Source organism: Chrysemys picta, chromosome 19 (genome assembly GCF_011386835.1).
Source record: "Chrysemys picta bellii isolate R12L10 chromosome 19, ASM1138683v2, whole genome shotgun sequence".
Taxonomy (NCBI): Eukaryota; Metazoa; Chordata; order Testudines; family Emydidae; genus Chrysemys; species Chrysemys picta.
The window spans coordinates 20707029-20731909 of record NC_088809.1 but is presented as its reverse complement, the minus strand read 5'-3'; positions in this window follow the sequence as shown (position 1 = coordinate 20731909).

The window sequence follows — 24881 nt, the reverse complement described above, 5'->3', positions numbered from 1 at the left end:
AAGTTATCGAAATAGAAACAGAATGACAAGAGAATCATATGATCATAGAAAGTGCTGATGGAAAAGCACTTGTAGGTCAGCTAGTTCACCCCATGACAAATGCAGGAAGGTTCCCCACAGTACATTTTGTAGTTCCTGTCTAGGTTTAAATTTCCCAAGCACTGGACTTTCACTGCTTCCCTTGGGAAACTATTCCACTGTTCAGTAGAGCAAAATGTTTTCCTGATATTCAACCTAAATTTCCCCTTTCTTAATCTTTGCCTTGAACCCCTGTACAGAATTCCTCTCCATGCGTGGTGTTTATTCTATTTAAATATGTACAGACTCCTATCATGTCACTTAGTTGTCACTTAGCCAAGCTGCACATAATTAGATTTTTTAATCTTTTCTCATTAGTCAGACCCTTTGACCACCTAATAATTTTTGACACCCTTATCTGAATGTTCCCCAGTTTGTCGATATGTCTCCGGTAATGAGGTGTGCAGAACTGAATGCAATGTTACAGCAGTCACACAAGAACCATACCAAGAGAGGATTTATTGTCTCCCTGCTCTGTGATGTGGTTTGGGGTTGTATGCACATAGGCAAATAAGTTAGTAATGTGATACAGAATCAATAAAAGACTGATGTGATGCCTAACATCACCTCTTCTCCCCCCAAAGTCTCTTTCATCATTACTGCTTTGTGGGGATTAATTCTTGGGGATTCACCAGTCAGAGAACATGAGAGGTGACTGGCTCTTTTGTGCAAACGCGGTGTTCTCTTGTCTTCCTTCTATCCCTCATCTTGCAGACAATGTTGTCTTTGACACCAAACTGCAAGAGCGTCCATCCACTCATAGACCTTAAAGAACCTGGGAATGAGCAGAGAAGATCATTGCGCACTTACTGTGCCAGATCTCCTCCTGGTATAAACCAGTGTAGTCAACGCTGAATTACACCAGGTGAGGATGTGGCCCAATGTGTCCAGTGCTGGGAGATCTCTCATGGATATTTGTTCTGATAAGAGGGAAAATTCCAGTCACTGCTCTACATCACAGAATCATAGGATGGGAAGGGACTTCGAGAGGTCATCTAATCCAGTCCCCTGCACTCATGGCAGGACTAAGTATTATCTAGACCATCCCTGACAGGTGTTTGTCTAACCTGCTCTTAAAAATCTCCAGTGACAGAGATTCCACAACCTCCCTGGGTAATTTATTCCAGTGCTTAACCCCTCTGACAGTTAGGAAGTTTTTCCTAATGTCCAACCTAAACCACCCTTGGTGCAATTTAAGCCCATTGCTTCTTGTCCTATCCTCAGAGGGTAAGAAAATTGAAATTCTGTTCGGAGGCTGTTGGGATCGATAATGGGGTCAGGACCCTGCCGGTATCAAGAGTGGGGTTAGGAGTCTCCACAGATGGGATAGTGATTCTACTAAAATCAGGCCAAAGTCTGAGATTACACTGGGATCAGACTAGTCATCGGGATTATAATGGGATTGGGACTGGTATAGGAATTCTGCTAGGAATAGCCATTGGGTTTGTAATGGGATCAGCATCGCATTAGGATCAGGAGTTAGGGCTTGGCTTGGGTTTCCGTATCATTACTCTAACGTCGCAGAGCGTGCTAGCTGAGGGCACTGTATCTCATGATTACGATTAACACTTCCTAGGGGCTGAATCTCGCCACCTGATATGACATTGCATTAGCTCGGCAACTCAGCCAAGCATAAGGAGTCGAAGCAGGTGACAAAGGCAGAGATATGAGTGTGCTAATTACCTGCTCTCTGCTGCTCCCTGGGATATTGGAGACTGCAAAATATAGGTGATGTGTGGGTCAAATGATCCTAGGAAAGCCAGTCAAAATCCTCCTTTGTTTGGAGTGGTTCCATGATTCAGCCCAAACTAGGGGTTCCTTACAGCAAGGTCCCTACATCTTACACCCCAATGCATCAGCCTTTCCGAGAACACGCCTTTCTGTTTCAGCAGCACACCAAAGAGTAACGGCTACCAGGTAATTTCTGAAATGGGGAAGGGGGGGTAAATAAGGTGCCCTGCTATTTGGATAACCTGCAGCTCTCAAAGGTATCCCCCACCCCACAAGCATAGGAATCAATAGGCCAGTTTGTGGATTTGATCTCCCCGCGATCCACGAGGCAGTTCCACAGGTAACACCCGTCGTCACAAAACTGGAGCATGCAGCGATGCCTGTCCAACCCCACGCAAACGGAGCGGAGAATTAGACCCGAAGCATTTAGGGAGTTGCCACATTCTTGCCTCCTATTTTTGTGAGTTTGTCCCCAGAAAGATTACAGGTGCCTATTCCCACCTAGGAGTGCAGGGAAATAACCCCCTGCAATACCTGATCAGGGCAGATGAATGTACAGGGCTCAAGACACAGGTTAACAAAGGGGGGATTTAGGTTGAATCTCAGGAAAACATTTTGCTCTATTAAGTGGTGGAATAGTCTCCCAAGGGAAGCAGTGAAACCCCAGTGCTTGGGAAACGTAAATCTGGACTGGGCATAGCACCCAGGGGTTCTGTGAGATCAGGGCCCTTTTGTGGTAGGTGCTGTACACACACATGGTGGGTGACAGGCCCTGTCCTGAAGAGGTCACCATCTAAACAGACAAGACAGACAAAGGAAGGCTTATTATCTCCATTTTACAGATGGGAAACTGAGGCACGGGGACTTCATGTGACTTGCCTAAGGTCACAGGGGGAGTTTGTTTTGGATCCAGGAGTTGAAGCCAGATCTCCTGAGTCCTTGTTTAGTGCCTTAACCACAAAACCTTCCTTCCTGTCTAGAGGTGATCCCTTTTCCAGAGGCAAGTGAAACTCTTGCAAAATCCCTGTCAACATACCCAGGAGGCAAACTCCAACTTAGATACCCCCCAAAACTAGCAATCACTCCCTCCCAGAGCCTGCACCTCCCCCAACACCCCAACACCCTGCCCCAGCCACCTTCTTCATCCCAACCCCCTCATCCCAGCCCCAGCCCAGAGCCTGCACCCCCAGCCGGAGTCCCCACCCCCTCCCACATCCCAACCCCTTGCCCCAGCCCAGAGCTCTCCCCCGCACCCTGAATCACTCATTTCTGGCCCCACCCAGAACCCACACCCCCAGCCCAGAGCCCATACCCTCCCTGCACCCCAACCCCCTGCCCTCTCCCACACCTCAAACCCATCATCCCCAGCTCCACCCCAGAGCCCGCACCCCAACCCCCGGCCCCAGCCCAGTGAAAGTGAGTGATGGAGAGAGGGGGGATGGAGAAAGCGGGGGCGGGGCCTCAGAGAAGGGGCAGAGCCTCGGAGAAGGAGCAGAGGCGGGGCTGTTCGGTTTTGTGCAGTTAGCAAGTTGGCAAGCCTATGTGTGATAGACAGATGCTAGAGAGAGGAATGCTGTTCCAAGAAAGGAAGTATGGTCCAGGGGCTAGGGTGGTAGCCTCGGCTTTTAGGAGACCTGGTGTCAATTCATTGCTCAACCACAGATTTCTTGTGGGACCTTGAGCAAGCCAATAAGGCCTGGTCTGCACCAAACACGTAGGTCAACCTAGCTACGCCTGAAAGACATCATTATGCTGCCCTAAGCCCTGGTGTAGACACCGCTAAGTCAACGGTAGAATTCTACCATCAACCTAGCTACCGCCTTTTGAGCGGGCGGACTGATGACAGCGATGGAAAACACCCGTCCATCACTGCAGCAAGTGTCTACACGACAGCTGTTGGCAATGCAGACACAGTAAAGGGGGCCATAGAGGTATCTTAGATAGATAGAAAACAACGGCAGATTCCCCACCCCCACCCCTTTCAACATCTCAAACACCATCCCCCCCCCATTTCCTGCCTGACAAACGAGGCTGGCAAATAATTGTTGAGTGAGACAACAGCCAGCCTATTGTCTTTTTTGGAAGGGGCGGGGTGCGTCAGACAGGGAAGGAAGGCAGAGCGGGGGGGGGGCAGGTAACAAAGCCGATGTTTTGTTGGGAGAAGCTAACTGATATAACGTGGCAAGCGCCTCTAACAGCTCTTTGTCTCAGCTGCGCATGAGGCCGAGGTAATGATAGGGTGGGCTTTTTCCACGTGTCAATTAGCACAGCGGCTGCTCCAGCCTCTGTTTTCTTGGGCCTGTCTTCTCCCAGCAGGCTCTGAGGGGATTTGCATAATCATGCGCCCATTTTCACTTTGCTTCATTGACTCCCGACAAGAGACAATATTTTTGATTAAATAGCTCCTGCCTTAAATCCCGCTCGCTCGCTCTGACCCCGGGTGAGCTCATTAGGGCGCCCCTCATCCCCCCCCTTCCTGCTGGATGTTACGCTCCTGTTTGCTCTTGCTCCAAATCAGACTGTAAGCTCGTCAGGGCAGGGGACACCTCTGCCTGTGGGTTCCTACGGCACCTGGCCCAACCTGGCCCGATCCTGACTGTGGCATATTGGTACTGCCATGATATTAACAACAAATATCTCTGTTTGTCTCGCTCACTCCATAATTCCGGTGTCTCTTCCATCCTCTTCTGCTTTCGAGCTCACCTCCCTCGATCACTCTCTAATCCCCATCCCCCGTCTCCCTCTAATAGTGTCTCTCTCTCTCCTCCTCTCTTTTTCTCTCTCCATACTGACCAGCCAACAGACAGACAACAATAGAGATAGCGTTAGGCCAAGCAAGGAACTAGTCCGTATATATTTGTGCAGTGCTCAGATACCAAAGTGAGAGTGGGTAGATAGATAGATAGATAGATAGATAGATAGATAGATAGATAGATAGATAGATAGATAGGATGTGTGGGGATAGATAGATAGATAGATAGATAGATAGATAGATAGATAGATAGATAGATAGATAGGATGTGTGGGGATAGATAGATAGATAGATAGATAGATAGATAGATAGATAGATAGATAGATAGGATGTGTGGGGATAGATAGATAGATAGATAGATAGATTAGATAGATAGATAGATAGATGCTGGGGGTGTATGGGGATAGATAGATAGATAGATAGATAGATAGATAGATAGATAGATAGATAGATAGATAGATAGATAGATAGATAGATAGATAGATAGATAGATAGATAGATGCTGGGGGTGTATGGGGATAGATAGATAGATAGATAGATAGATAGATAGATAGATAGATAGATAGATAGATGCTGGGGGTGTATGGGGATAGATAGATAGATAGATAGATAGATAGATAGATAGATAGATAGATAGATAGATGCTGGGGGTGTATGGGGATAGATAGATAGAATGAATCAGTAAAAAGGGAATTATATAGCTGGAAACAGGTGAATTTATAGCCTCGATTTCAGTAGATTACCAAAAGTACTGTGGTGGCGAGAAATTGGGTTTTCGCTAGAAGCCACAGTGCTGGGATGCAATGTGGTTAAACAAGATATACGAAATACAAGATCAAGAGCACATCACGGCGTGACTCAGACAGACCCAACACCTGTTTGAGGAACGTTCCTCTGTATCTGATAAGCTTCACACAGGAAATATAAAAGAGACAAGATCTGCTTTGAGCTAAGCCTGGAGCATATTACGCCGAGAAAGAAGTCACCCTCCTCCCTCCACACTGACTTAGCACCGTGCACACCGCATTCAGGCAACAAACCTGGCCTCGTATGCTCATACAAGAGTCCCACTGGACTGTCCATTGCTCCTCCTTGTCAATGCAGGACTGTTCCTTAAAGGTCATTTTGTCTGTCCCCCCAGCACCTCACAGTCGTTAATGTGTTTATCCTCACAGGGCCAGGTGAACATCCTCATTTTGCAGATGAAGAACTGGAGCACAGAAAGGCTAAGTGACTTGCCCAAGGTCACACAGGAAGTCTGTAGCACAGCAGGGGATTGAACCCAGGCCACTCAGGTCTTTAATCATTGGACCATCCTGCCTCTGTAGTGCTGCAATACAAAGCCGCGCTCCACTGCTGGTGTGTCTGGTGAGCTGCATGTTTGTAAGGGCACTTGTCCTTTATACCTCTATAAGACGGGAATACACAGTGCTTAAAAAAAACAACCCACTCCAGTAAAGACTAGCACGGAGCAGCTGGCACACAAGTCCATAAAGAGGGTACACACAGGAAAACGTGCTAGGTAGATGCAGCCTACTGGGTAGACAGACGGTCGAACAGGCAACTTCTGTGTAAGCGAATGTGACAGTTGAGACTGTGTGGGATGTGACAGAATGCAGGCCCTATGCTAGAGAAACTTGAAAAATAAAGACAGGAGGGGCTAGATTCTGATCTCCATTGCAACAATGCAGGGATGTCTGCCTGGGAAGTCGGGGAATCTTCATCACTGGAGTTTTCAGAAGGAGGCTGGATAGCCACCTGTCTTGGACGGCTTAGACCAGTGGTTCTCACAGCCGGTCCGTCGCTTGTGCAGGGAAAGCCCTTGGCGGGCCGGGCCGGTTTGTTTACCTGCCGCGTCCGTGGGTTCGGCCAATCGCGGCTCCCATTGGCCGCGGTTTGCCGTTCCAGCCCAATGGGGGCGGCGGGAAGTGGTGGCCAGCACATCCCTCGGCCTGCGCCGCTTCCCACAGCCCCCATTGGCCTGGAGCGGCGAACTGCGGCCAATGGGAGCCGCGATCGGCAGAACCTGCGGACGCGGCAGGTAAACAAACCGGCCTGGACCGCCGGGGGCTTTCCCTGTATAAGCGACGGACCGGCTGTGAGAACCACTGGTCTAAGCCGTCCAAGACAGGTGGCTATCCAGCCTCCTTCTGAAAACTCCAGTGATGAAGATGAAGATTCCCCGACTTCCCAGGCTTTGAGAACCACTAGTTCAGACACAAGTCCTGTATCTGGGCAGGGAGTTAAACTCGATGACTCTTGTGGTCCCTTCTAACCCTTTGGTTCTATGATTCTATGAATGTCGTGAAGTCACTGGCATGACTTCAGGTTTAGACTGGTGGAAATGAGATCAGAATCGGATCTGGAGCAATGCCATTGGAGTCAATGGAGCGAGTCTGGGTTTACAAATGGGTAACTGAGATGAGGATCTGATTTGAAGCCATGCAGTGAAGTCAGTGGAGTGACTCCAGAGTTACACCCGATCTGGTCAGTGTACTTTTACATGCACAATCATGCGGCTGATCAATGACATCTTGTGAAGCGTGGAATAGCATAAGCCCCATAAGGCAAACTGGGCATTAATGTGGCTGCTGCATTGTAAAGAACGGCTGAAAAGCAGTGAGAGAGTGAGTCCAGCAGAAACCAACTCATACGAACAACTTCACATCAGGAGTGGTAAGAAATGGAGGCATTCGGTGAATATTAAGCACATGAAAATGACAGGCTTTAGCGATAGACGCTCTGTGAGCTGAAACATTGGCGAGAGGTCAGAAGTGACTCAGAAACTTCTAGTGTATTGAGCGGAATAATTGAAGAACCAGCGGTATGAAAAACTGGAAAGGGGGCGTGAGCGCGGGGTGAGAGCAATATTTCAGTTTGCTCTATATTTAATTTTAGGCAATTAGCACTCATCCAAGGGAAAAGCAGCAGACGAACAAGACACATGAGCCTGAATGTAATCAGCGCTAGCAGAAACAGAAAGAGCCAGTTTAGCATGATCGGCATAAACATTAGGCGGGAAAACATACCCTGAGATGATTTATATTGCCTTATGCATCATTAATAAGCAAGTGCACGGCCAGGGGATCCTACAATGCAAACATGATAACAGGCTATGGAAGGGCCTAAGGGAGGAATGTGAAGGCACTAGTTTAGGTTGCATTAGGGGAAAAGAAAAGTAACGGGATTTGCAAGGAGATTTTGTCTGATCAATTAAGCAAGGAACATAAAGGGACGGGGTACCAGAGAAAGACGGAGCTGGTAATTGGACAAAGCCGGCACTGATTCAGAAAAGCTCTTGAAACAAATGCTCGTGGTACTTAAGTGCTTTTCTCAATCAGGGCCCAGGAGAGGACCTAGCGAGAGATGTTTCTCCCAAGCTCCCCGTGCCAATCTATAAAGCTTCCATATCATCCTCCTTCAAAAGCCTCCTTAAAACTCACTTCCGCTGTGATGTCTGCAAACCACTTGACAGTGGCTCAGTAGCTGGTGCGTCATGGCCTCATCTAATTGCTAGCTTTGCTACTCCGTGTGTGCTTGTAGCCCTTGTTATCTTGTCCTGGACGGTAAGTTCTTGGGGCAGGAGGTCTTTTTGTTATCTATGTTTACAGCATCTTTTACCCAATTCCTAGTTGGGACCTCTTCGGTATTATTATTAATTAATTTTATTAGGATCAAGAATTGAACCTTGAGGTCCAGCCACACATAAGAGCGGGTCACTGGGATAAATGGTATGATAGAGAACATTTGAAAAGTGATCTCATCAATATTAGGGGGGAGGGATAGCTCAGTGGCTTGTGCATTGGACTGCTAAACCCAGGGTTGTGAGTTCAATCTTTGAGGGGGCCACTTAGGGATCTGGGGCAAAAATCTGTCTGGGGTTGGTCCTGCTTTGAGCAGGGGGTTGGACTAGATGATCTCCTGAGGTCCCTTCCAACCCTGATATTCTATGATGAAGGTGAACATAGTTAACAGTGAAAAAACAGGTTGAAAGCAAAGTGCTCTCAACAATGGTAAATATATTTCACTAAAAAGCTTTTTCATTTATTTTTTCCCCAAAATTTTCTGGGGTGTGGGAGGGTTTGAAGTAAAAATAAAAGTGGGAAACTTTTAACTTTTCTTTCCCTTTTTGCCTCCCCTCTCTTCAGTGGCAAAATGAGGGGAAGAAAGAGGGGTGAGAGAGGTAAACGAGGAGAAAAAATAAAAACCCCAAGCCCCGCAAAAGTTTGTTTTTGTTTTTTCATTGAAAAATTAGAACATTGGGGGGGGGGGGAAATGAAAATTTCCCACAAAGATGTTCATATGTAAAAAGGCCATTTTTTCAAAGAGAAAACGTTTCAAACAAAATAATTCATAACAGCTCTAAACCATAGCCCCGAGCTAGCCAAAACCCGAGACCCTCACCCCCCTTGGCCAGAGGAGTTCCGAGCTGGCTGGAGCCCCAAGATCCCACCACCTAGAGGAGCCCCGAGACCCCCCCTTGGCCAGAGGAGTCCTGAGCCGGCCAAAGCCCCAAGCTCCTCCCCGCCTGGAGGAGCCCCCAGATGTCTGAAGCCCTGAGCAAAAAAAAAAAAAAAGTTTTGCTCAAAAAATCTGCTCAACTCTAGCCTCAGTTTACAAATAAAAAGATTTTGCTTTTTCCAGGTACTAGCCTTGCCATCTCAGCCTGGGATCAGAGAGTCAGATGGGTTCTTTCTGACTCATGCAATTCCTCGTTCAGCGCTTAATTCAACATTAGGTTGATAATGTGCAAACCAGAATAGAAGTCAGCTTCCTCTCCCATAGTTTGGTTGTCTCTGCAAGGCCAACTGCAGTAAAAGGTAATACAATCATGGGTCCCAGGCCTGCAAACATGTATGCACAGGTTTTACTTTACTACCAGGGGATTGTGGGATAGCGCTGGCAGACTCCCAGGGCCCGAGTTCAGAGGGCCCAGGCCCGAGCTGCGTCCACACTGCAAAACAATGGAGTTTGGGCCCAATTCCCAGCAGGACCCAGGCTCAAACCCGCCCCGTGGAGTTCTGGGGCCTGGACCCGACTCGGGTAGAATTGTGTATAGCAGGAAGCGATGGTTGCGCTCAAACCTGTGTCTGAGGCTGGGCGTATGTGGCCGTGTAGACATACACACAATCAGCAAAGGCTGCTAATATGGCTCTAAATACAGCCAGGACCAGGAAGATCGGCTGTTTTTATATAGTCCCATTGTGGGCACAATTTATATTAAGGTTCTGTTTATAAATAGTTTCTAAGGGGTTAATAAAGAATGAATGGATGTCTTAATAGAGGACTAATCCATTGTTAGATTGCTTTGAAGTCCAACCGGGCGTTAGATTGCTTATAATCATCTGTAGCACCTTCTACTGATGTGTTTCTCCTCACCTGCACCTTATTGCTGCAATTGTCTGAAACGTGCATATCGCACCTATGAATCATTTATTACCCTTCTACAAGCCACTGACACAGGGAACCTGAGTATGAAGTGTGACCCCATTTTTCCGGGGAGAGCCACACATTATGAATTTTCCCATGAGGAGCTTCTGTAGAATGACTGAGGATGATCTAAGACAAGAGTTCTGAGAAACCTCATTAGCCATTGGGCTATTTGCTGCCATCTCCAGAATTTGAGATTAAAACGAAAATGGAGCGTCTGGATGATAGCTTTGTGTTAAAGACGACGCTAAAGTGGTGTTCTTCAGACAAAATGAAATGGTAACACACATAGCTCCCCACAGACAAGGATGAATTAACTATAAGAGTTAAAGCAAGAAGAGAAAAATGTAAGGCCAGAGGAATAGAAGCAAGTAGGAAAGGGTGGGAGAAAATAACATCAAATCATTCCAGGTAATCACAGTAAATCCAAAGAAGTTCTGACATGAAGACAGTCAGAGGAAAAACAATCAGCAGCAAAAAGCCCAGAAACTTTTTGGCAAATAAGATCTATTTTTGTAAAATGTATATAATTTCTCAAGAATGTACCAAGTTATTTTCCTCTGCATTTGTATGCCTTTTATTTTAGGTAGCATCGCCTATAATTAAGGTTGCCCAACGGTTTCCAGTTTAAGACCCTGTTTTCGGTTCTTTATAACTTTACCAAACTTTAATCTTTAGGTTGAACTTTTCCATGCCAGTTGTCAGCCTCAGGCTGAATATATATATATTAATTTCACTAAAAATGGTTCAGTTGTTTCCAGAATGAGATTCGGGTAAAATACATTGGTTTGTCCTGGTTAAAAAAAAAAATTGTACTACCATTTCACTGAGAAACTATGCTTTGGAGCAAGGACTTGAAATTGAGTAGAGATGGGCTTGTGTCAGGGATGCGCCTTTTGCTGTTCATGTGGAAAACTGCTCAAATTTGGTCAAATGTTGAAAAAATCTCTGTTTGCACAGGCTCGGCAGAGACTTGCTCAAGTTGGGTTACTAAATTCTCCAAAGAGTCCATGTGCACTGACCATGCACCAGCCCAGGGCTCTGGCACTTGGCACAAGAACAGAGAGATAGGAGACCATCTCTCCTATGCTCTTCATGCTCAGGAAAAGGAAATGCACAACGGATAAGAGCTGGGATGAGGGGTTGGCCGGCTAGGGGGCAGGTTGGGATTTTCAAGAGTGGGGCAAAGATTGGGAGGTGAGGTGGGGATGGATATTGGATTCTAGTTATTAGGGTAACTAGAAGAACTTGCCCGGTTATCTCGAGGTGCTCAGACACTATGGTGACAGATGCCAGCCTCATGAGGAACTAGCTAGAGATTTAGAAGGATAAATTCTTTTTTGTTAGGTGGGGAAACTGAGTCATGCAGTCATAGAGTTTAAGGCCAGATGAGACCATGCGATCATCTAGGTGGCCTGTGCTGTACGGGAGGTCAGACAACACCGCCCGGCACCTGCACACCAAGCCCAACAACCAGAATAGGACCAAAGTACAACAGCCTTCAGGGGACTAAACTATTGTGTGCCACAGGCAGAGACTAATGCAAACCAATGCAAAAGCCTCTGCAATGGCAGGACGTTGATTAGGTGAGATACACCCATATGCCCACCACAGGAGAACCATGCCCCAGGCTGCAATGGGAGGCAACCCCCACCCCAGGTCCCTGGGGGAAATTTCCTTCCTAACCCCAAATATGGCTAGATTGTCGGGCTCAACGGGTAGTGATCAATGGCTCCATGTCTAGTTGGCAGCCGGTATCAAGCGGAGTGCTCCAGGGGTCGATCTTGGGGCCGGTTTTGTTCAGCATCTTTACTAATGATCTGATGATGGGATTAATTGCACCCTCAGCAAGTTCGCAGATGACACTAAGCTGGGGGGAGAGGTAGATACGCTGGAGGGTAGGGATAGGGTCCAGAGTGACTTAGACAAATTGGAGGCTTGGGCCAAAAGAAATCTGATGAGGTTCAACAAGGACAAGTGCAGAGTCCTGCACTTAGGACGGAAGAATCCCATGCACTGCTACAGACTAGGGACCAACTGGCTAAGCAGCAGTTCTGCAGAAAAGGACCTAGGGATTACAGTGGACGAGAAGCTGGATATGAGTCAGCAGTGTGCCCTTGTTGCCAAGAAGGCATATTGGGTTGTATTAGTAAGAGCATTGCCAGCAGATCAAGGAAAGTGATTATTCCCCTCTATTCGGCACTGGTGAGGCCACACTTGGAGTATTGGGTCCAGTTTTGGTGCCCCCGCTACAGAAAGGATGTGGACAAATTGTAGAGAGTCCAGCGGAGGACAACAAAAATGATTAGGGATCTTGGGCACATGACTTATGAGGAGAGGCTGAGGGAACTGGGCTTATTTAGTGTGCAGAAGAGAAGAGTGAGGGGGGATTTGATAGCAGCCTTCAACTACCTGAAAGGGGGTTCCAAAGAGGATGGATCTAGACTGTTCTCAGTGGTGGCAGATGACAGAACAAGGAGTAATGGTCTCAAGTTGCAGTGGGGGAGGTCTAGGTTGGATATTAGGAAAAACTATTTCACTAGGAGGGCGGTGAAGCACTGGAATGGGTTCCCTAGGGAGGTGGTGGAATCTCCATCCTTAGAGGTTTTTAAGGCCAGGCTTGACAAAGCCCTGGCTGGGATGATTTAGTTGGTGTTGGTCCTGCTTTGAGCAGGGGGTTGGACTAGATGACCTCCTGAGGTCCCTTCCAACCCTGATATTCTATGATTCTATGTGCGGAGGCTGGGACTGGCTGCGTAAGGAACCTGGAGTAAGGAGCTGAGGGGTAGAGCGAGACTGAATTTGAGATAAAGGGGGGAAACTGGGACATGAGGACTAGGCGTGGGAACCAGTGTGGGGAAACGGAGTCTGGATGGAGACTGTAACTGGAATGATGCACCTGGGGAGGTGTGGGTGGAAACTAGCACAGTCATCCTTACAGATGGCATTTCCCAACTTCTGAGTGCTTGAGTTCGTCACCTTAACCGTGTTCTTTTAACATCGCTGTTCACGTGTCATGTATACGTAGGTATCCGATAATAAATGGCATGTGTAAGAGACGGGTGCACAAGCAAATCACTAGTTTGGTGCTGTTACACACCTGGCTGAATCCCCCTACTGGACAGTCACCAGTCTGCTGTAACTGGACCCAACCTTTGGAACGCACGTGCATCCAAGCCAGCTGGCTCTGAGCAGAGTCCAGGCTCTGTTCCTAACTGTGGAACTGTCGGGCATGACCCCAGGAGCAGCCCCCCATCTGGCACCCGCCTTGGGAGGAGGGACTCCACAGCCCAACTGCCCCAGGCCCCAAGAACCAGGGTTGGGCCTCCCAAGCCTGCCCAGTTACCTATGCAGGATCCCCCAGAGTGCTACTTCCCCAGGGGTTCTCTGGTGTATAGTTTAATCCTTTAGGGGCCATGTGGCAGGTAACCAAGGAACACGGGTTGTACACTGGACTTTCTCAACCAGTGTCTCGAAGCATACAAGGGTTACAGAGAAACAACAATAGTCTATACATTCTGCTCCCTGAGGCTATGCTCATCCCTTCTGTGAGTCCTTAAATAAGGTTTCTGTCCCCTCTTTCATGCGGCCAATTGACCAGCTTCAGACCCCAGTCAGGTGGTGGTTAGTCGAGAACTCCCCGGCCCCGAAGTCCAAACTGGGAGAATCAGTTGCCTCCAGCCCAGCTCCTCTCTGTAGCAAAACCCGTTGTTCTAGGGTTGGTGCCCCTTGGGTGGTGGACTAGCACTACTGATGACTCTTGCATTAGCCCTTCAGGGAGGTGTCGGCCATTGCAATGAGCGGTCCTGGGTCTGCTCTGGACAACTCTAGGCAGGTACATCACCTGCTCAAAACGTAGGTCACGTTCTTCAAAATCCTGTTTACAAAGTCAGTGGAAGGTCCCTATTTGATACAGACACATCCACGCCCAATACACACTGCTCCGTCACTGTTCTTCTAAAAGCTCAGGGAAGTACCTGAGTGTGTGGTCGGCTGGGCAGTCGTGCAGGGCAAGCCGTACTTGTTCTGGTCCTGCTGGGGCTAACAGTTGGAACTAATGCCTGGGTTGAAGCCTTCACCTTGACCCACCACACAGGGAGCAGGTACAGTCGTTGTGTCCCTGTGCTCTCCTGAATGCATGGTCTGTGCCCTGCTCACACCCTCTAGGGGCAAGCAGTGCCACCCCCGGGCGCTCTCCACCCCAGCCAGTAGAACTGGATGGCTGCAGAGGGGAGTTCCTGCTTCACCCTCATCGGAAGCGATGCAGCAGGCCTGTTCCCATTGTGAGCTGGGTGCTCTGAGGGTGATTGTGCCTGCCAGTGACAGGTCGTCTCCGGGAGTCTGCCCTGTGGCTGTGCAGTGCCACGCCCCCCTGCCCCCCAGCCCATGCCTTGGATAGAGCTAGACGAGACCACCTAGGGCATCGTGTGCATCCCTCTGGGGGCCAGGGCGGGATCCCGCTCTGCAGTCCGCCCGCAGGTGCCCAGTTTTAAATGATTCAAGGTGTCGGACTCAGGACCAGGAAGCTGTGTCTGGAGTTACAAACCCGCCTACCTAGCCCAGCTATTGGGTAGCTCCCACCATCGCTCTGCTACAACTGCCCACTCCTCCACTTCCTCGCGAGCCCTTTCTCCCACGCCACCCCTTCCGCGTGGGACAAGCTCCCATCCAAACTCATCAAGCCGCTTCCTCCTTCTCCATCCAGCATCACAACCATCCTCTGCCTCACGAAGTGCAGAGCTGTGCTCAGTGCGGCCACCGAGGCGATAAGAAATGAGGGTATCCTGCTATATTCATCTGTTACCCCCTCTACGACACCCCAGCACTAGGGCTGCACAAAACCAAACACCCTTCCCCGCTCCTGTCCCATCCCTTCTCTGAGGCAGGGCCGGCTCTGGCTTTTTTGCCGCCCCAAGCAAAAAAAAAAAAAAGATTATCGGGACGGCCGGAGTGGCAAAGCAGGAAAAAAAAAACCCGCAGGGCGGCCGGAGCCAAGGTGCAGGGGGACTCCCTGCACTGCAGACGTGCCCTGGCTAGTGGGGGGAAGGGAGCGGGGGGAGAGAGAGAAGGGGGGTGGCCAGGGCTTCAGTGGGGTGCTCGCCACTCGGCCCCTCCCGCCGCGCCACCTGCTGGGAGGGCTTCGCGCCGCTCCGGTCAGCGCGGAGGGAAGGACGTGGGCTGCCCTGCCGGGCTTGCTACAGACCTGGCACTGGTTGGGGCAGACGAAGCGTGCAGCCCGCTCCCAGCAGGGCGCTCCCCTCCTCCGCGCCGCCGCCCCCTACAGGGCGGCCAGATCGGCGAACAAAACAAAACCAAAAAAAGCGGCCATGCCGCCCTAGGATTGGGCGGAATGCCGCCCCGTAGAATCTGCCGCCCCAAGCACAAGCTTGCTCGGCTGGTGCCTGGAGCCGGCCCTGCTCTGAGGCCCCGCCCACACTCACTCCAGCCCCCACTCACTCCAATTCAACGCGCTCGACCGGCTTAGGGAGAGTCTTCCACAGACTAAGATTTGTGTTCTCAACCCAGGGGTTGCTGCAAACAGGTGTCAGGCGACGAGCTACGAGAATAACAGATGTTTCAGTTCTCTGACAATTCCGAAAAAAATCATTTCAGATCAACCTGAAAACAAACATGTTTGAAGTTTCAGTGACTTGAAAAGTAAAAAAAAAAATCATTTGGGTTTGAATACAACTTTTTTTTTTTTTTTTGCTTTAGAGCACTTTTTTACATTATACATTTTAAAAAAATGAAATGAAATGAAATATCCTAACAAAAATCATTCTAAATCAAAAAGTTAAAATGGTTTGTTTTGGGGGGGGATTATTTTAAAGGTCCTTTTTTTCCCCCAATGAAACAAGTCAGTGAAATTGACACAAATCTGTGAAATGTTTTAGTCAACCTAAATTTGCATTTTTCTCCCAAAGAATGTTTTGGTCGAAAAATGTCACCTACCTCTTATCAGGAGTTTGAAATCCCCTTGTCCTCCCTGTTTTGCCAGCTAGACTCTGCTACACAAGAGACGTGTCCCTCCCAGTAGGGCAAAGGTTGGGAACCAAAGGGTTAAGCGTGATACGAAATATATTCAGCCTAATTTTTCCTTATGTTAATTTCATTCCATTGCTCCAAATTCTGTTCCCTTGTATCATCCTACATTGACTTTGCCTCCAGCTGCTAACATGGTGTATTCAAACACCTGCATCAGCATGCAATGTGATTCCTATCCCGTATCTTAGTTAGTATACACTTAAAAAATAATAAAATAAACTCCCCCTGATCAGTATGCCTGCCGTTTAAGCAGCATTAAATACATGAAAACGGGAGCTGCACTCCGATTTAATTAAATGAGCCAATTGAAAAGCTGCTGCCAAGTATTAGTTTAAGGTAGAAAATACCCTTATTTTGGTGTTTATGCAGATTGAATTTGCGCGGCCTTATGGGAGATGCTAAACACTTTGTGGAAGACTTGCATTTTGGAAATGTATTGCTGTGATTTGAATTTGGTTTCATTACGAGTGTCGGGCACTCGCTCCGTTAGAAGCGGTGTGTTGGGTGCTCCCCAGGTTAAAATATCCCTATTCAATGCACCGCTTTTCAAAGTACTGGTGAAAAGAGTGAGATGACCAATACCTTCATTCGTCCATGGGGCAGGCTCTTTAAGGTCCTGGGTGTAGAGCAACTTCGTAATGATGGACACCAAACAACTCCTTCTCTGACACACAAACCCCTCTCTTTGATCTTGGAATTTTGGATAGGATGTGGCCGGCACTAAAATGGTCACTGGAACGGACGCTCCAGCCAACGTGATTCTAGTCCCACTTTATACTAAGCTTTTCTCGCCCACTTGTAGATTCCAATCTAGAACTGGCCGAATAATGAAATAACTGATTTGTAACTATTTCCATGCGGCACTTTGACTTGTTATCTGTTGATCTTAATATGGGAATGACAGACCATATTACTGCTATCTGAGCACTCCCAATCTTTAATGTGTATATCCTAACACCACCCCTGCAGAGCTATAATCCCCATTTTACAGATGGGAAACTGAGGCACAGAATGACTAAATTCACACAGGAGGTATTTGGCATAGCAGGGACTTGAATCCAGGTCTCTGAAGCCCTAGGCTAATGCCCTACAGTCTGGACCATCCTTCCTTTCCCATGACACTGTGCATCAAAGTGAGATCATATCAGTCACTAGTTGTGAGGATTTGGACAACTTGTGAAAATTTTCTCCGATCTCTAAAGTCTCCCAAAATTATTATTTGACCGTAAACTGGTTTTGGAAAAAGCACAACTTGTCTTCACCAGGCTCCTGTTTAAAATGTTTCAGTCGTCCAATCAAGAAGTAGATGTGATACCATGTTGACTTGTAGTGACCACCTGCACAACTTTATTTGCTAATCGTTGTTCATCAGTTGGAAAAGGTCATGAATGTCCCACAGGAGGAAAAGCATGCAGTAACGCTGCTAGAAAAAAGAGGGGTCATTTCATCAACAATTTTGGGGAATTTTCCCCTTTAAATATATAGATAGATTCAAAATGGAAAATGTTCAACCACTTCTATACCTGGTTGAAAAACAGGGCGGAGTGGAGAATCACAATTTCATTGCAATTCTTCCCAATGTTGACTCATATTTTGAAATGTCATCAAAATCTCTCATCCAGCAGTACTGTTCATTTGAACGGCTTGGCAAACACCTCGGAATAACAAAGACGTTCAGTGAACATCAAGAGCAGAACTGCCCGAAAAGGAGACTAAGGCTTGGTCTACACTACCCCCCTAATTCGAACTAAGGTACGCAACTTCAGCTACGTGAATAACGTAGCTGAAGTTCGAAGTACCTTAGTTCGAATTAGTTCGAACTTACCTTGGTCCACACTCGGCAGGCAGGCTCCCCCGTCGACTCCGCGGTACTCCTCTCGCCGAGCTGGAGTACCGCAGTCGACGGCGAGCACTTCCGGGTTCGACTTATCGCGTCCAGACTAGACGCGATAAGTCGAACCCAGAAGTTCGATTTCCAGCCGTCGAACTAGCGGGTAAGTGTAGCCAAGGCCTAAGTCTGCATCTGACTATCTGCACCCAGCATTGTTCCACCGCGACCCACGCTGAAGTGGAGGGACCAGTTCTGGAACAGAAGGCTCAACGCAACCCAGTCAGTCCTTGGCCTCTCTGCTGAGGCTGCCAGCAGGAGAAACCATCGGTGGCAATATGATGTAGACACCTGTGTCAGAGGATCCAGGATGAGACCAGCAATCTAGCACACATAAGCCAGCAAAGCACTGTCAGAGGGTGATGAGTGTTGGTCACTGATGAATCTGGTCTGATTCGAACCTGTGACCAAGAGGGTAGAAAAGACTCTGTTCTCATCATTAGTCTCCTCCTGAGCGACTCCTCCCTCCTGCTGCTGGGATAATTTGATGGCTAGCTGATTTGTGGCACGCCGCAGATATAACAGTTGTCGAATCTACATGTGGTCGAGATATACTTAGAATAAATTGTGTCCAGAACCATACGGTGGAGGGGGGGGGGCAGTTTCCATTCTAGTAACCACAGTTAGCTCTGGCCACACACCAGCCGAGGTCCTGAGATCAAACAGCAGTGTCAGAGATCAAACATCATCTCAGCTCAGGTTCCATAATTGCTAAGCGCGCTCAGATACTTTCCACCCTGTGCCAGGGTTGGAGGGTGTAGTTGCCCCTAGGCAACTGATCATGATGAAAAAACTCTTCTGTGCCCTACAATTACTTGCACTCCCAGTCACCAAGCATTCTGCTGTTCTGAATACATTGCCTATCTACAGGCAACCATCTGGTCTGCCCTGTAGGATAGTCACCCCCCTTCTGGCTGTACATTTGGGTTCCTCAGACCCAATGGGATATACCCAAGCTTTGAGATGCCGCAGGTTACTCCTGCAACTTGCCAGGAGCTCAAGAGGTGTTATACGTTAGCGTGCATTTTATCCCCAAATATTTGCTGCTTCTCCATAGAAACGAGGGTTTGAGCCTGTAAGGTTCTGCGTATGCCCGGCGCCCCCAACTCCCACTGTATGGCGAAGGGCTTTCAGCACCTGCAGCCGGTCCTGAGTACTTCACAGAATCAGGCCCTCAGGTGGAGAGGCTGACGCAGAGTTGATCATGGTTTCCTGGATAGAAATCTGCATCTAAATGTTATTTGCAATGAACAGTTCACCCAGCACTGTCCTATGCCACCCCACCCTATTCTGGAGGGGATTAGAGTTGGGAATTAAAATCCCATTCATTTTATGGACTGTAAAATACAGCAGAGGACCCTAATGTTCAGTGACACTGTCCTGATCACCGATAATGTCAGTTCTTGACTGCTAAGTGGGACTGAACTTGATCAATGCGTGACACCCAGCACTGTCCCGTTGTTTTGCAGTTCAAGACACCTCGGCGCTGCAGAAAGTAGCGTTAGTGGACTCAGTGTTACTTAGGGTACGTCTACACTGTAATAAAACACCCACAGCTGGCCCGTGTCGGCTGATTCGGGTTGAAAGGCTATCAAATTGCAGCACAGATGTTTGGATCAGGCTCTGGGACCTTCCCCGCTCGCAAGTCCCAGAGCGAGCTCCAGCAGCTACACTGCCATTGTATAACCCGGCAGCCTGAGCTCCACAAGCCACATGCCCTGACAGAGCTGGTGCCCCAGCTGCTCGTGAAGGACACTGTGCAGTTAGATGGGCCTTCTTTCCAGGGACGGCTTTAGCAAGAGCGGGGCCCGATTCCTGGGGGCGGGGCTTGCTGCAAGCCCCGCCCCCAGGAATCGAGCCGCACTCCGGCCGTGTTCGCCAGGCTTGGGTCCGGCCCAGAGCCCCTTGGAGGCTGGACCCGAAGCCGCGCTGCGGGGTCCGGGCCGGGGGGCTGGAGCCGAAGCCGCGCCGCGGGGGCCGGGCCAGGCCGGGGGGGCGGACCCGAAGCCGCAGTGCGGGGGCCAGAGCCGAAGCCGCGCCGCGGGTTGGGTCGGAGCCGCGCCGCAGGCCGGCGCACTCAGCCGGAACCGGGACCAGACTAGGCCGTGCCTCCCCGGAGCCCTTCTCGCGCCCCCCACCACCCCGGGTTATCTGGTGCTGCCTGCCCGCCCCTGCTTCTTTTCAGACTTCCCACGAACCTCTGATTCATGGGAAGCAGGGGAGGGGGAGGAGCAGGGGGCGGAGCATTCAGGGGAGGGGAGGAGGGGGAAGTGAGCTGGGGGCGGGGTGGAGAGCTGCGGCGCGGGGCCCAATTCAGCCGAATCGGCTGAATCGGCCTAAAGCCGGCCCTGCTTCTTTCAAACAAGACACAAGAGCCAGGTCTTCCACTGCTTGGGGCTACGGAAAGTCCCCAGGCACTTTTTGCAAAAGCGAGTGTGTGAACCATGGTATCCTGTTCACATTCCGACGCAGGTAATTTCATTCTGCTGCCCTACATTTCCTCTGTCACTTCAGTTCGCGGCTCTGTAATGTCTTCGCTTCCTGGCCCAATCTTTCGGCTGGTATTACTGTGCGCTTTTCTTTTTTAATTGCTTTTCCATAAGGAAACAGACCATGAAAAGTGCAAACCGGTACTTATCTACTAACAGCTTGTGTATGTTTCTAAATACCACACGCTTCCCGGGCTTGCTAACGGAATGAGGGAATCACGCAGTTTTACAACTTGTCAGAGCTGCAAGACCGGACAATAGGCAGCCGGACTATACCACAGACATAACCTGATAGGGTTGGGGTAACAGTAATAAACCAGGGGACGACATCCATGCATAGGGAGCAGAGGGAAGACGGGGCCGGTACACGGAGAAAGAAAAAGAAGCGGGGCTAAATGGAATGGAGGTCTGGCGCTCCTGGAGCCATCTGAATGCTTTTACCCAAGTGTATCTAGAAATGGGATCCAAGTTGCTTCAAATTCATACGCTGTACTTTGTTTACCGGCTGTCTGCAGAGGTAGCACCACTCTGGAGGTGGAAGGAAAGATCTCTCTGCACAGTTTATCATCAAATGGAAGATGCTGCAAGGGATGGTTATCAGGTCCATCCGCACTGTGACTAGAGAAGGAGAGGGCTGCCACAAGCTCTATTTTAGGCCTCCAGGGGTGTGTAGCACTGTTATACACACACACACACCCTTTCCTTTATCACAAACAGGACTGCACAGGAAGCTGATGACAGGCAGAGAATTGGGCTCGCAGTGGTGCCAGCCAGGAGTGACTCCACTGTATTCAGTGGAGTTAGATCAGTATCCCATGGCACTGCTGGGGAAAGAGAGTAAGTTCCAGTGTTAGAGAAAGGGGCAAGGAATCAGGCCTCTGTCTGACTGACTGGTGCGACCGTGGGCAAGTCCCGTAGGCTGGGCCTTTCAAGGGGGCTTAAACGAGTCAGGCCGTCAAATCCCCCTGACTTTCAGAGAGATCCGTTCAGGTGCCCGTCTCCTTCCCAATCACATCCGCAGCCACAGCTCTCGGCACCATGAGGTCCTACATGCTCAAGCCAGCCCCGGCTCAGCACGAAGCTCTGCGGGAATAATTTGCTCGCGGTGTTTCTGATTATTTTGATGTAACTCTAAATCGGCTCACGTTCTCGCTCAAGGTGAGAGAGACCATCTGAGCAGAGTGTGTGTGTGCATAGAGAGAAAGGGGGCTAGAAGCCATTACACCGGCATTTATCCCTTGATGAGTCCTCCAGCTGCTTGGCCTACATGCTCTTAAGATTTGCTGTGTTTGTTTTAGGTTTTCATACCCTAAGTGCCGGAGAAATTGATTCGAGCCTGAGTAAAATACCTGTCCTTGTCCTAATCTCACCTGCTAAATCCTCAGCAGGAAAAACAGAAGTGGGGCTTTATTTTTTGGCTTCGTGAATTCCTCGATCCCTTTTCATGGGACGTCTAGAACCTTTTGGAGCATGACAAAAAATAAACAACACATTTTGGTGTTTCCCGGCCTTCCTTTTTGTATTTTCCACCGTAATTTGAAGCGGATTCATTCCCTTTCTGATTGGCTTAAAGAGAGGAGCTTTTTCTGGCAAAACATCCCTACAAGCAATTCTGATTCATATCTTTCAACAATCTCTCTCTCCCGCTCAAGCCCCTGTAAATGTTAAGACTGTCTTAAGTTAAGACCGTCTTAACTTTAATCTCAGGCTTAAGTGCTTTGCTGAACTGGGACCTGTGTCTTTCAAGTACCAGAGGGGTAGCCGTGTTAGTCCGGATCTGTAAAAAGCAACAGAGAGTCCTGTGGCACCTTAAAGACTAACAGATGTATTGGAGCATAAGCTTTCGTGGGTGAATACACACTTCGTCAGACGCATGTCTTTCACTTACTCTCATTCTGCTTCTCCGTTTTCTATCACACGCTGTCACTTTCTTTCACTCTCACTTTCTTTCACTTTCACTAAGGCACTACATCACTTGCTTTCACTTTCACTAACCCTCTCTCTTTCACTAACTCACTTTCTTGCTTGCATACATTCCTTCTCTCTCCCCTTCGGTCTCACCTGTTCCTTATGTATTGCGAAGGAGCTGTCAATATTTTCTGTTATTCAAATCAGATGGAAATCGACCACTTGGCATTCCATTTGGACACTGAAGCTTTAATTAGGTGAAGGACCCTGTTCCCCCGGTGCTGCTCTGCCCGGGCTAGCTTTGCCTCTCCGCTCGGATATTTGAATTCTAATTAGGAAACCAGGGCTCCCGCTCCTGCTAAAATAAACTAGGGAGCAAAGGAAACCAACCCCGAGCCCTGGAAAAAAATGAAGGCAGCCAAAGTGCAGAGCGACCTTGATTGTTGGAGACATGAGAAGGGGAACGCTAGCAGGGGTGTAGCTGGCCAGATAAATTGTGTACCTATAGCAGGTTCCTTCCCCACTCTGAACTCTAGGGTACAGATGTGGGGACCTGCATGAGAACCTCTAAGCTTAACTACCAGCTTAGATCTGGTTTTGCTGCCACCACCCAAATTATTTATGAGTCATTTGGGAAACTCTGTCTACCTCCCCCCGCAGAATATCTCCCTCCCAAGTACTATAACCCTTCCCTGGGTAGCCTTGAGAGACTTCTCCACCAATTTCCTGGTGAACAGCGATCCAAACCCTTGGATCTTAAAACAAGGAGAAATTAACCATTCCCCCTCCTTTCCCCCACCAATTCCTGGTGAGTCCAGATCCAACCCCCTTGGATCTTAAAACAAGGAAAAATCAATTAGGTTCTTAAAAAGAAGGCTTTTAATTAAAGAAAGAAAGGTAAAAATCATTTCTGTAAAATCAGGATGGAAAATAACTTTACAGGGTAATCAGATTCAAAGAGCCCAGAGGAACCCCCTCTAGCCTTAGGTTCAAAGTTACAGCAAACAGAGGTAAACCCTCTAGCAAAAGGAACATTTACAAGTTGAGAAAACAAAGATAAACCTAACACGCCTTGCCTGGCTGTTACTTACAAGTTTGAAATATGAGAGACTTGTTCAGAAAGATGTGGAGAGCCTGGATTGATGTCTGGTCCCTCTTAGTCCCAAGAGCGAACAACCCCCAAAACAAAGAGCACAAACAAAAGCCTTCCCTCCACCAAGATTTGAAAGTATCTTGTCCCCTTATTGGTCCTTTGGGTCAGATGTCAGCCAGGTTACCTGAGCTTCTTAACCCTTTACAGGTAAAAGGATTTTAGTGTCTCAGGCCAGGAAGGATTTTATAGTATTGTATAGAGGAGGGCTGTTACCCTTCCCTTTATAGTTATGACAGCAGGCAATGCAGTGCCCAGCCGCTTCTGAGATCATTCGGGCAGGGCCATATTTTCAGGTGTTCCGCACCCACAGGAAGAGACAAGCCTTCCAAAGAGCTCCCACGATTTTTCCCCCTCGCTACAGTTTGCAGTAGCCTTATGGGTGGCTGAATGGATCTCTCTCTTAATAATAGTTATGTATTTGTATAGACTTTAAGGTCAGAAAGGACCATCACGATCATCTAGTCTGAACCTCCTGCCCACTACAGGCCCCAGAACCTCCCCCACCCACACTTTGTCCTCCGATGTGTGTGGATAGACTTTAGCAGTTTCTGTCAGCCCAAAATTTACTGTCCAACTATCCCCACACTCTACCGTCTTTCTTTCTTTCTATGGGGTATGTGTAGGGCACCAGGCATCGCTGTGTCTAGGCACAATCTTCAACTCCATCCCTGCACTGTGATATGAAGGCAGGCGGTCTGACGTCAGTCTCTGACAACAAATAGCAAATGCATCGCTCAGTGCAACCAGCAGCAGCCCCCACCGTCTTCTGTTAAAGGCAGAGGTCCCTCCCTGACCTGCAGTGGCCTGCACCAGCTCTGCATGAACCCATGGAAAGCTGAAGAAGCCTGACTCCAAAATAGCTGATCACGTTCTTGTCCTGTTCACGCCTGATGTCGGCAGATGTCAGAGAAAAGAAGCGGGGCCAGGGCAGGGGTGGTGAGGCTATGAGATAGAACGTAAGAGCGGCGAGGTTGGGTCAGACCAATGGTCCATCTAGCCCAGTATCCTGTCTTCCGACAGTGGCCAATGCCAGGTGCCCCAGAGGGAATGAACAGAACAGGGAATCATCAAGTGATCCCTCCCCTGTCGCCCATTCCCAGCTTCTGGCAAACAGAGGCTAGGGACACCATCCCTGCCCATCCTGGCTAATAGGAACTGATGAACCTATTCTCCATGAACTTATCTAGTTCTTTTTTGAGTTCTGTGGGACAGGGAAAGAAATGCAGATGAGAGGCATGGGCATCTAGCTTGCGTCTTATGTGGCCACGGTCACCATAATCTCCGAGCATGAGAAGGGAACAAGAGGACATGAGGAGGGCAGAAGGGAAGGTGATGAAGAGAAGAAGGAGACTGTGCAGCTCAAAGGATTCGAGTTGGGTGAAAGTTTTGGCCTGAAACTTTTTTCAG